This window comes from Bombina bombina, chromosome 4 (genome assembly GCF_027579735.1).
Source record: "Bombina bombina isolate aBomBom1 chromosome 4, aBomBom1.pri, whole genome shotgun sequence".
NCBI lineage: Eukaryota > Metazoa > Chordata > Amphibia > Anura > Bombinatoridae > Bombina > Bombina bombina.
Window position 1 is genome coordinate 474635653 of NC_069502.1, and position 12217 is coordinate 474647869.

General features: G+C 36.4%; 1 protein-coding gene across 1 annotated transcript in view; it reads right to left on the reverse strand.

Annotated features, from left to right (window-relative positions):
* Positions 1 to 12217, reverse strand: part of CSMD1 (CUB and Sushi multiple domains 1) — a 3127153-nt gene that overhangs the window by 769321 nt on the left and 2345615 nt on the right.

Sequence of the window (12217 nt, forward strand, 5' to 3'; positions counted from 1 at the left end):
AAGCAACTTTCTAATTTACTCCTATTATCAAATTTTCTATAAAATGTAAGTTTATATGCCGGCCCATTTTTGGTAATCAACCTGAGTTGTCCTTGCTGATTGGTAGATAAATTCATCCACCAATAAAAAAAGCGCTGTCCAGAGTTCTGAACCAAGCAAAAAACTTAGATGGCTTCTTTTTCAAATAAAGATAGCAAGAGAACGAAGAAAAATGATAATAGGAGTAAATTAGAAAGCTGCTTAAAATTGCATGCTCTATCTGAATCACGAAAGAAAAAATTGGTTTCAGTGTCCCTTTAAAATCCTTTTGGTTATAATAACCTCTCTGACAGAGACAGGCTCCATTTATCAATGTGCGGGTGGACACTGGACAGTGCACCCAATCATGGGACCTATCCTCTTATGATTATGGCTATTCAGCAGCATCATGTTCCCCGCATTTATCATTGCACTAGCAGCCACTCACGCAACACCACCCCAGCTCTCAAACAACAAATCTCACAAAAGCAGGGGCTGTCATTCATCCTGTTCAGATTAGTCCAGGATGAATATTGCCAGCTCAGAACTGGCAGAGAGGTTAAGAGAGCGTGCATGGCAGGAGCTCCAGAGCTGCATGTGCAGCTTGATAAATAGAGCACATAAAAGGAAATAGAATTCCAAAGTGCAAAAATAAATACATAAAAGCTGCTATTGTCTAGCAGCAACTACTAACAGCATGGTTTTGATAATGTTCAACACAATGTACTGAATGGCATTACATACATATGATCATTTCATTTTGTTTGATTATTTAAACTGGCAGAAAATAATATATATATATATATATATATATATATATATATATATATATATATATATATATACAAATATTTTTTTTAAAAAAAAACACTGTTGACAAAAAATAATTAAATGGAAAAATAAAAGCTTAGGTTATAATATAACACTTTAGTGTTATATTATAATATAACAATTTAGTCCACAAAATTTGCAAATCGACCTCCACCATCCTTCACTGTTGCCACATCAGTCCAGCGTACCTGATGTCATTTTCTGAGTATTTTTGTGCATATAGAGTCTTTTAGCCTTGTTTTTACATTGAAGTTATGGTTTTTTGGATGACATTTTTCCATGAAGATCACTTCTGACCAGACTTCTCCAGACAGTAGCTGAGTGTACAAGAGCCCCACCTTTTTCTGACAATTCAGAGCTGATGGCACTGCTGGACATCTTCCAGTTGTGAAGAAAAGAAAGCATGACATGTCTTTCATCTGCTGCACTAAGTTCCCTTGGCTGACCACTGCATATACGGTCCTCAACATTGCTTGTTTATTTGTGCTTCTTCAGAAGAACTACTTGGAAAGCACATCTGTAATCCCCTGCCTTGAAATGTCTGCCTGGGAGAGACTTTGCTGACACAGTATAACTACCTTGTGTCTTGTTGCTGTGCTCAATCTTCCCATTGTGTTTGACTTTTGACATCTTCAGCAACCTCATCTTGTTAGCAGAGTTTGGTTGTTTTTCTCTCAGGTTCATTCCTACTGTTGTTTCAGTTTCAGTTAATGATTGCATTCCAACCTACATATTAAATTGCTGATCATTAGTACCCATTTGATATAATTGTTTAATCATGCAACCTGACTTTGCGTAAGTGTACCTAGAAGAATTCATGCTGTTTTGAAGGCAAAGGGTGGTCACACCAAATATAGCTTTGTCAATTGATAAAAATAAACTATTAACATTTTTGTTTTTCAAAGCATTCTTACAACATTTTTTAATACCTGCCTACAATTTTTGCACAGTACTGTGTCTTTACTAGTAAGGGAATAGTTAGGGCATATAACTCTTTGTATGGAGGACCAAACAAGAGTATACAAAAGGACTTTTAGATAAATGCCAGTGTCTAATCTGTATGTATGACTGAAGTATTAATTTGACCTTTTTATATTAACTTCTTATTTTGCTCTATTCATCTTTAAAGAACAGCAGTACAGGACGGTGGGCTAGTGTAGACTTGCTTTGCTTGAATCCATTTCTTCTTCTCCGATTGTATTTAAACATCAAGCAATCCTCATATGGACAAGCATGATAGCTGGTTTTAAGTGAAAAAAAAATATCCCGATAGAACTAAATGAGCAGACTTGTAGCACCTCATAGATGAGATATTGGAATATTGTGGTAAAAAAAAAAGTGGAAAGGTATTTACCACGTCTGCTCGAAGGTTTACATCGCTAGAAGTTAAAGGGACATGAAACCCACATTTTTTCTTTCATGATTCAGATAGAGAATACAATTTTAAAAAGGTTTGCAATGTACTTCTGTTATCAAATGTGCTTAGTTCTCCTGTTATTCTTTGTTGAAGAGACATCTACATAGGTAGCTTGCACGTCTGGGGCATTACGTGACAGGAAATAATGCAGCCGTCCATCTAGTGCTCTTGCTTATGTATACCATTGTTGCAAAACTGCTGAAGACATGTGCACACTCTTACTTACCTTTCTGCTTTTAAAGAAAAGATAACAAGAAAATGAAGATAATTTGATAATAGAAGTACATTGGAAATTTGTTTAAAATTGTATATTCTATCTGCATCATGAAAGAATATGTTATGTCCCTTTAACTTTTTGCCGTGTTAGGTAGCGCTGGCATTACAAACTGATGCGCTAAACAGAGGATATCCTTTTTGCGATATCACAGTTACCCAATTGAATTCAATGGAGTGGCAATGTTAAAAAAAACTAACACCTACACTTGCCCATTAACCCCCATCGTGATAAGCCCCCTACTCTAATAACCCCTAAACTGTCACACCCCCATCACAAACTACACCGTTACAATGGTATCCCCCACCACAATAAACACCCTACACTTTTAACCCCTAAACTGCCACACTCCCCACCGCTATAAATTACCTACAAAAGTGTTCATGTATTACAGGTTGAAAGCAAATCTGATCGCTTGAATGCAATTGAATGTTATGCTGTAACTTTTTATGCAAATTAAATTCAACCCAAAGAATTTGGGCAGAGAAAAACATACAAAAAAACGTTTTCTACCTACACTATCCACCCCATACATTATTAACCCCTAAACAACCACACTTCACATCCAAAACTAGCCAACTACGCTATTAACCCCTAAACTGACACATCCCCACCACAATAACCCCCTACTCTATTAACCCGTTAACCACCATTAACACATTGAAAACTACCCCTAACCTATTAACCCCCTAACCACCACAAATTATTTTGAAAAGTACCCCTAATTGCCAAAAGTTACCCCCCATAGCAAAATGCCCCCTAACCTCCTAACAGCTAACCCACCCAAGACACCAAACCTCAAACCCCTTAAATTACAAAAAAAAAAAAAAAAAACGCTAGCATTACCAAAAAAAGCATTACCAAAAATAAAAAAAAAAAACAATACAAGCCTTATTCTAAAAATAAAGTCTAGTTAGTTTTATGTAAAAGATCTGATTACTTCACCTAGGGCACTGCCCGACAAATGCCCTTTTAGGACAATTTTTAGAATAGGCTTTCATTTTAGTATAGCTTTTCTTTTAGGGGAAAAGGGTGACTTTATTTTTAGGATAGGACTTGTACTAAAAACTTGGGTTTTTAATTTTTGGTAAGAAGTTTTTGGTAATACCAGTTTTGTTTTGTTTTTAACTAAGGGGCTTAGGTTAGGGGTCTTGGGGTGGTTTAGGGGTTAATAGTGTTGCTGGGTAGTTGTATGGCTTCTAACGTTGTAACGTTTCCATCTGAGCTATCCACAGAAGCCTCGCTGTGAATCCCTGGAGAGGATTCCTTGAGCAGGGGGATCTGTAAGGCTTCTACTGCCAATACCTACATTCCACTATAAGCTCCTCATTTCAACTGTATCACCTGTATAATGTCTGCATCCTGTGAACACATCTTTGCTTGATTGTTTGTCCTATACTTCAATTCCACGTACACAAAAATAAATTTTTAGGTTATATCATAACCCCCGACAATGTACAAATGGACCCAGAAAAGGTTTCTGCAATAATCAATTGGCCTAAACCCACTTCAGTTAAATCCCTACAGAGATGTATTAGTTTCTAAAATTTTTATCGAAAATTTATTCTAAACTTCTCTACTTTAACAAGACCCCTAACTAGTTTAATTAAGAAAAAACAATAATTCATCTGGACTCCAGAAGCTGAAGATTCATTTCATCAATTGAAACAAAGTTTCATAACATCACCAATTCTTAAGATGCCCAAACATAATAAACAATTCATTGTTGAAGTTGATGCATCGGAATTATTGGCAATTAAATCTGCTTTAGAAAATTGGCAACATCTTTTAGAGGGTGCTTTGTTTCCAGTGAAAATCTATACTGACCATATAAATTTGGAATTTCTTAAAAAGAGTAAAACTCTTTCATCATGCCAAGTCAGATGGGCTCAATTTTTTGATAGATTTGACTTTTCTATCACCTACATACCTGGTGATAAAATATCAAAGCTGATACTTTCTCTTGTGTACATGATTCTTAACCATCAGAAGAAGACTGTTCATATAATTCCTATCAACAAGATAATAGGATATATCTCCCCATTAGAGAAAGGCTACCAAAACAGAACCTCTACCACAAAATTATGAGTTAGTAAAAGCCTCTTCCAGGCTGTATTATCATAAAAATAAATTGTATATACCTGAATCTTTCAGAGATAAAATACTACAACAGTTTCATGACAACCCCCTCTCTGGGCATACTAGAATAAAGAAAACTACCGGATTGATCAGACAATTTTTCTGGTGGCCTCTAATGGATAAAACAATTACTAAATACGTTAATTCTTGTGAAACATGTGCAAGAAATAAACTAGAACTAAGAAAACAATTTGGATACCTCAATTCTCTGCCTATTCCTGAGACTCAATGGTCTACAACATCGATGGACTTCATTGTTGAGTTACCTCATTCACAACAATACAATACCATCCTAGTAGTCATAGACCATCTTACAAGACTTGCCCATTTCATTCCTCTCAAACAATTACCAACAGCAAAGGAAACAGCAATTGAATTTCTAAATCATGTAGTAAAAAATCATGGACTACCTACCACGATTATCATGGATCATGGAACACAATTCACTTCTGGAAATCCTTATGCAATACCCTAAAAATTGATTCCCGTTTGTCAACCTCCTACCATCCTCAGACAAATGGACTCAAAGAGAGGGTGAATCAAATCTTAGAACAATACATCAGCTGTTATGTGTTACATCTACAGGATCATTGGGTCACTTATTTAGCGATGGCAGAATTCTCTAATAATAATTCTCTCTCTAGTTCCACTAAAACTACACCGTTGTATGTAACATATGGGTATCATCCTAAAAGCCTAACCATGTCAACTATAGAAGATAATTCTCCCACTGCTCTTGATTTCTCTTCCAATCTAAAAGAAGCCATGGATACTCTAAAAAGTCACTTGAAAGATGCCAAACTTAACCAAAAGCAATACTATGATTTAATTCATATACCTAGTCTTCAATACAAAATGGGGAACTTGTTTGGTTGTCCACTAAATACTTGAAATTAGATATACCTTCCAAAAAATTGGGTAATCAGTTCATTGGTCCTTACCAGATTAAAAATATTATAAATGAATCAGCTATGCTCTTGGATCTTCCATCAACTTATAAAATACATCCAGTTTTTCATGTCTCTCTGCTCAAACCTCATATATCGAATTCCCATTTTAACAACAACAGCTACAAACCTCCTCCTTTACAAGTCGCAGATCACAAAGAATTTCTAGTCAAGGGCATATTGGACTCACGTTTTAGGAGAAGGAAATTGGAATATCTCATCAGATGGAAGGGATATGATCCTGAGGAGGATTCTTGGGTATTTATCACTGATGTTCATGCACCTGAACTCCACCGACGTTTCTATCTGCGCTATCCACAGAAGCCTCGCTGTGAATCCCTGGAAGGGATTCCTTGAGCAGGGGGATCTGTAAGGCTTCTACCTCCAATACCTACATTCCACTATAAGCTCCTCCTTTCACTTGTATCACCTGTATAAAGACTGCATCCTGTGAACACATCTTTGCTTGATTATTTGTCCTATACTTCGTATTGCAACTTCCTGTGAGGAGCCTCTTTGCAAACATTCGTTAACCACGGAGTCAAACTTCCTTGTGCTCATACTGCACTTTCACTTTGTTCCACACAACGCTGTGTTTCAACCCTTCGTTTATCCTCTACCTCCGAATCTACGGTTACCTGTCAGAGAAACCTGGTTCTCTGAAGCAGTTAACTTCCTTCAGTTGCAAATCTTCATTCACCTCTGCTCTTCCGTTTGTATACAATACCTTAATACGGAATCATCTGGACTTGATACAAGAGTTGTCAAATCAAACCGCAAGTATACTGTGACTTTGTCTGAACTAACTGCTACTGTGTCTCATGTGTTATGCAAACTGCAAGTAAACTGCATGGTATATCTGTGACTCTGCCTCAGCTAACCGCAACCCAAACTGTTTACATGTGTCATATTACTGCAAGTAAACTGCTCGATATTATCTGAGACTATGCTTCAGCTAAACCACTATTTAACCTGCAAGTAAACTGTATGTTATAAGCTGTGACTCTGCTTTTGCTAAAATGCCACTTTTAACTGTTTCCTTGTGTGTGTGAGCTCTACTATATGAATGTTCACTTCATTAAGCATTGCTATGAACTGCCTTGTATATTTAAAGTGATAGTCAATTCACTATTCACATTTTCTACCAAAGCTGAACATTTACCACTCTGAATACCCTCAAGAGAATACAAATCATATATCTCTTTTCAGGTGTTATTCTGAATAATGAGATACTTCACTGTTGAATCAATTGCAATATTTATAGATCCCATTGTTTCCACACATAACTCTAGGTATTAAATCTTGCAAAAAAACAAATTATTGTGTGCATATAACTGTCGTTAATCTAACTCTTACAGTAGTTTGCAGTGGGGTAGCGGTAATTTAGAGGTGTAGGGAGTTAATAGTGAAGGGGTTGTAGTGTTTAGGGGTTAATAGTGTAGTGGGGTTGTGGTGGGATAGGGGTTGATAGTGTAGGGAGTTATTAGCAATCAACAATCACATTTACTTTTTGCATTTGATGGGGCCCTTTGAAAATATAGGAAGCAAATATTATTGCGAATTTGTACAAACAAATTTGTGGTAATATACAGACCACTCCACTTGAAATATGGATTCGAGCAGAAAAATATTGCGATCTCGCAATCGTGTTTGCGTGTTTTCGGGCAAACAATTGTGCTCAATGCTTAGTGTAGCCCTTTATGCTTATCAGTAAGTTCATCTTATAAACCATTGCTGAAGGCATTTTTTCTTTTCAAAAAAAAAAGTTAGAGTTTTTTTTAGTTTTTTTCAGATTAACTTATAGCAAAGGTTATTGTAATGTAATGTTAATAGTATCCTGAATACATGCAGGGCATGATAGCAACACTTTGTAAGGAACAAAAAAGCAATAGTAGCAATACTAAATAGTAAAGTTTATAAATGAATAAGTCAAATTTAAAGATTATCATAAAAACCTTACTGCATCTTACAGAATACAAATATTTCCACTAAGAATACAACAAAGTAATTTTAAAAATGCATGCAATCTAACGGGAGTTTAATGTACTTTACTTCTTTTAAAAATATTTTTTTGGTTAAAATGCAGAATACAGAACATAACTAAGCTATTTTTTTTATAATTGTAAAATGCATTTTAATGAAATCATGAGCACTTTTAATGAGTGTACAATGATTTACCTTTTTCATTAACTCCACAGTACAGGTATATTGTCTATAAACAAATAAATGCTCTGAACTAACACACCACTTTGGCAGCAAATCGAAATTTAAATGTCTAACCCCAGCTGCTTTGTAATTACTGTGCGATCAGTCACCAGTTTATGAAATGTACTGGTAATGCTGCGCAAATCCCTAAAAACAGGTAAAATAGACTCCTAGATAAGAGGATGAATTGAAATGGGCTACAGATAATATAGTTGCTAGACTAACAAAGACCTAGAAAATGTATTGGTTATATCAGACCGCCATGAACGTGTTTACATACATGAATGGGTATTTCTAATAAAATCAACATGCCAATATTCATGCCTTCACATGATGCAATGCACATATTAACAAAAAATATTATCTAAATAAGTAATATAATTATATTTTGAGCACCTACCAAATCAGCTACAATTTTAAATGTAAAGTGCAATGCTTAAAGGGAAAATTAATGTCAACATTAAACGTTCATGCCTCAGATAGATTGTCATTTTTAGACTAACTATTTTAAACATGGGAACCAGATACTTTATTACAAACACTCAATATCCTCCTAAATATCAATTAAGTCTTACAATAATAATTAGGAGAGTTACTTAAAAATGGGTTTAAAATATAAAACATTCACAAAGAGGTTGACTCTAATATTCAGTTGTTGATGTGATACTCCAGTAATATTCCCCACATAGGATCCATTATAATAACGTAGTCTCATTCAATGTACTGGAATATTTTTTTGCTTTTTCTTATTGAAAGACTTAATTTATATTTAGAAGGACATTGAATGCTAATAATAAAGTATCCTGTTCCAGTATCTATGACTGGAAAATGTATTTAGTTAGTCTATTGTGATACATAGCACCTGATTGCTCCAAACAATAGTAATAGAAATGTAATATGGGTAGATATGGAAGTATAATAACTACCTGAAATATAATAAGCAGATCCTTCCTTGAATGAACAGTGTAGAACCCGTGGCCCCTTCAGAATCATTGTTATTTTTACAGCCTGTTCTATTTAATTCTGTTTCTAAATTCTTAGGCCTAGATTTAGAGTTGGGCGGTAGCCGTCAAAACCAGCGTTAGAGGCTCCTAACGCTGGTTTTGGGCTACCGCCGGTATTTGGAGTCAGTCAGGAAAGGGTCTAACGCTCACTTTCCAGCCGCGACTTTTCCATACCCCAGATCCCCTTACGTCATTTGTATATCCTATCTTTTCAATGGGATCTTTCTAACGCCGGTATTTAGAGTTGTGGCTGAAGTGAGCGTTAGAAATCTGACGACAAAACTCCAGCCGCAGAAAAAAGTCAGTAGTTAAGAGCTTTCTGGGCTAACGCAGGTTTATAAAGCTCTTAACTACTGTGCTCTAAAGTACACTAACAACCATAAACTACCTATGTACCCTTAAACCGAGGTCCCCCCACATCGCCGCCACTCGATTACATTTTTTTAACCCCTAATCTGCCGACCGCCACCTACGTTATCCTTATGTACCCCTAATTTGCTGCCCCTAACACCGCCGACCCCTATATTATATTTATTAACCCCTAATCTGCCCCCCTCAACCGCCATTCGTCGGGAAGTCGTCGGAAGAAGAAGATGGGTCCGCGGTGGAGGTCTTCAAGATGGAGCCGGTCGTCATCTGATGAAGATAGAAGATGCCGCTTTTATCAAGATGGTTGCCGGTCCGGAACGCCTCTTCTTTCCGGATAGGATGAAGACTTTGGAGCCTCTTCTGGACCTCTTCAGCCGCCGGATGATGGATGTCTAGCCCCTGCTTGGGCTTGGATGAAGATTTCGGAGCCTGGAACGATCGGTGATACCTGGCATGGTGAAGACAAGGTAGGAAGATCTTCAGGGGCTTAGTGTTAGGTTTATTTAAGGGGGGTTTGGGTTAGATTAGGGGTATGTGGGTGGTGGGTTGTAATGTTGGGGGGGTATTGTATGGTTTTTTTTACAGGCAAAAGAGCTGAATTCTTTGGGGCATGCCCCACAAAAGGTCCTTTTAAGGGCTGGTAAGGTAAAAGATCTTTGAACTTTTGTAATTTAGAATAGGGTAGGGCATTTTTTTTATTTTGGGGGTCTTTGTTATTTTATTAGGGGGCTTAGAGTAGGTGTAATTAGTTTAAAATTGTTGTAATTTTTTCTAATGTTTGTAAATATTTTTTTATTTTTTGTAACTTAGTTCTTTTTTATTTTTTGTACTTTAGTTAGTTTATTTAATTGTATTTATTTGTAAGAATTGTATTTAATTTATTTATTGATAGTGTAGTGTTAGGTTTAATTGTAACTTAAGTTAGGATTTATTTTACAGGTAATTTTGTAATTATTTTAACTATTTTAGCTATTAAATAGTTCTTAACTATTTAATAGCTATTGTACCTGGTTAAAATAATTACAAAGTTACCTGTAAAATAAATATTAATCCTAAAATAGCTACAATATAATTATAATTTATATTGTAGCTATATTAGGGTTTATTTTACAGGTAAGTATTTATCTTTAAATAGGAATAATTTATTTAATAAGAGTTAATTTATTTTGTTAGATTTAAATTATATTTAATTTAGGGGGGTGTTAGGGTTAAAGTTAGACTTAGCTTTAGGGGTTAATAAATTTATTAGAGTAGCGGTGAGCTCCTGTCGGCAGATTAGGGGTTAATACTTGAAGTTAGGTGTCGGCAATGTTAGGGAGGGCAGATTAGGGGTTAATACTATTTATTATAGGGTTATTGAGGCGGGAGTGAGGCGGATTAGGGGTTAATACATTTATTATAGTAGCGCTCAGGTCCGGTCGGCAGATTAGGGGTTAATAAGTGTAGTTAGGTGGAGGCGACGTTGTGGGCGGCAGATTAGGGGTTAATAAATATAATATAGGGGTCGGCGGTGTTAGGGCAGCAGATTAGGGGTACATAGGGATAATGTATGTGGCGGGGGTGTACGGAGCGGCAGATTAGGGGTTAAAAATAATATGCAGGGGTCAGCGATAGCAGGGGCGGCAGATTAGGGGTTAATAAGTGTAAGGTTAGGGGTGTTTAGACTCGGGGTACATGTTAGAGTGTTAGGTGCAGACGTAGGAAGTGTTTCCCCATAAAAAACAATGGGGCTGCGTTAGGAGCTGAAGCGTCTTTTTTGCAGGTGTTAGGTTTTTTTTCAGCTCAAACAGCCCCATAGTTTTCTATGGGGGAATCGTGCACGAGCACGTTTTTTAAGCTGGCCGCGTCCGTAAGCACCGCTGGTATAGAGAGTTGAAGTTGCGGTAAATATGCTCTATGCTCCTTTTTTGGAGCCTAACGCAGCAATTCTGTGAACTCTAAATACTAGCGGTATTTAAAAGGTGCGGCCAGAAAAAAGCACGCGTAGCTAACGCACCCCTTTGGCCGCAAAACTCTAAATCTAGGCATTAGTATCCTTAATTTGAAAATCATTCCTGCATAGGCTCAGAAGCATCAATGCAGTACTGGGTACTAGCTATGATAAGTAGCTACACACATATGCCTCTGTTTGTTGGCTCACCAGATGCGCCAGCTAAGTCTCAGTAGTGCATTGAAGTTCTGGAGTAGACTTTTACTTTGTGTTTAACCCATTTGCAGCTGTTAAACACATAGTCATAGTCAAACAGCAACAGAAAAAAATGCTCTAACAAATTACATCTTCTTTTTACACTTTAATGTTCCTTTAAGAACTACTTTCTGGGCAATAAATACTTTTCATAAAAACCCTTCAACTTGACATATACAGTTTCTTTCCTCATATAAACATAAAGCGGCTCCCAGCAAAGTGTCTGAGGTCTAGAAAACTTAAAGGGACAGTCAAGTCCAAAAAAACCTTTCATGTTTCAAATAGGGCATGCAATTTTAAACAACTTTTCTATTTACTTTTATCACCAATTTTGCTTTGTTCTTTTGGTATTCTTAGTTGAAAGCTAAACCTAGGAAGGCTCATATGATAATTTCTAAGCCCTCGAAGGCCGCTTCTAATCACATGCTTTGTATTTGCTTTTCACAGCAGGGGAGAGCTAGTTCAGGTAAACCCTATAGATAACATTGTGAGCATGCCCGTGGATTGTGGCAGACACTGCACTAATTGGCTAAAATGAAATTCAATAGATAATAAAATGTCATGTGATCAGGGGGCTGTCAGAAGATGCTTAGATACAAGGTAATCACAGAGGTAAAAAGTATATTATTATAACTGTGTTGGTTATGCAAAATTGGGGAATGGGTAATAAAGGGATTATCTATCTTCTAAAACAACAAAAATTCTGGTGTTGACTGTCCCTTTAACCAAGCCCTGGGATCAATCACACATTTTCTGACAACTTACATATTTACTTACTGTAGCCCAGTTGATCTTTAGAATTAAAAGGATATTAAAGTGAATTGTATA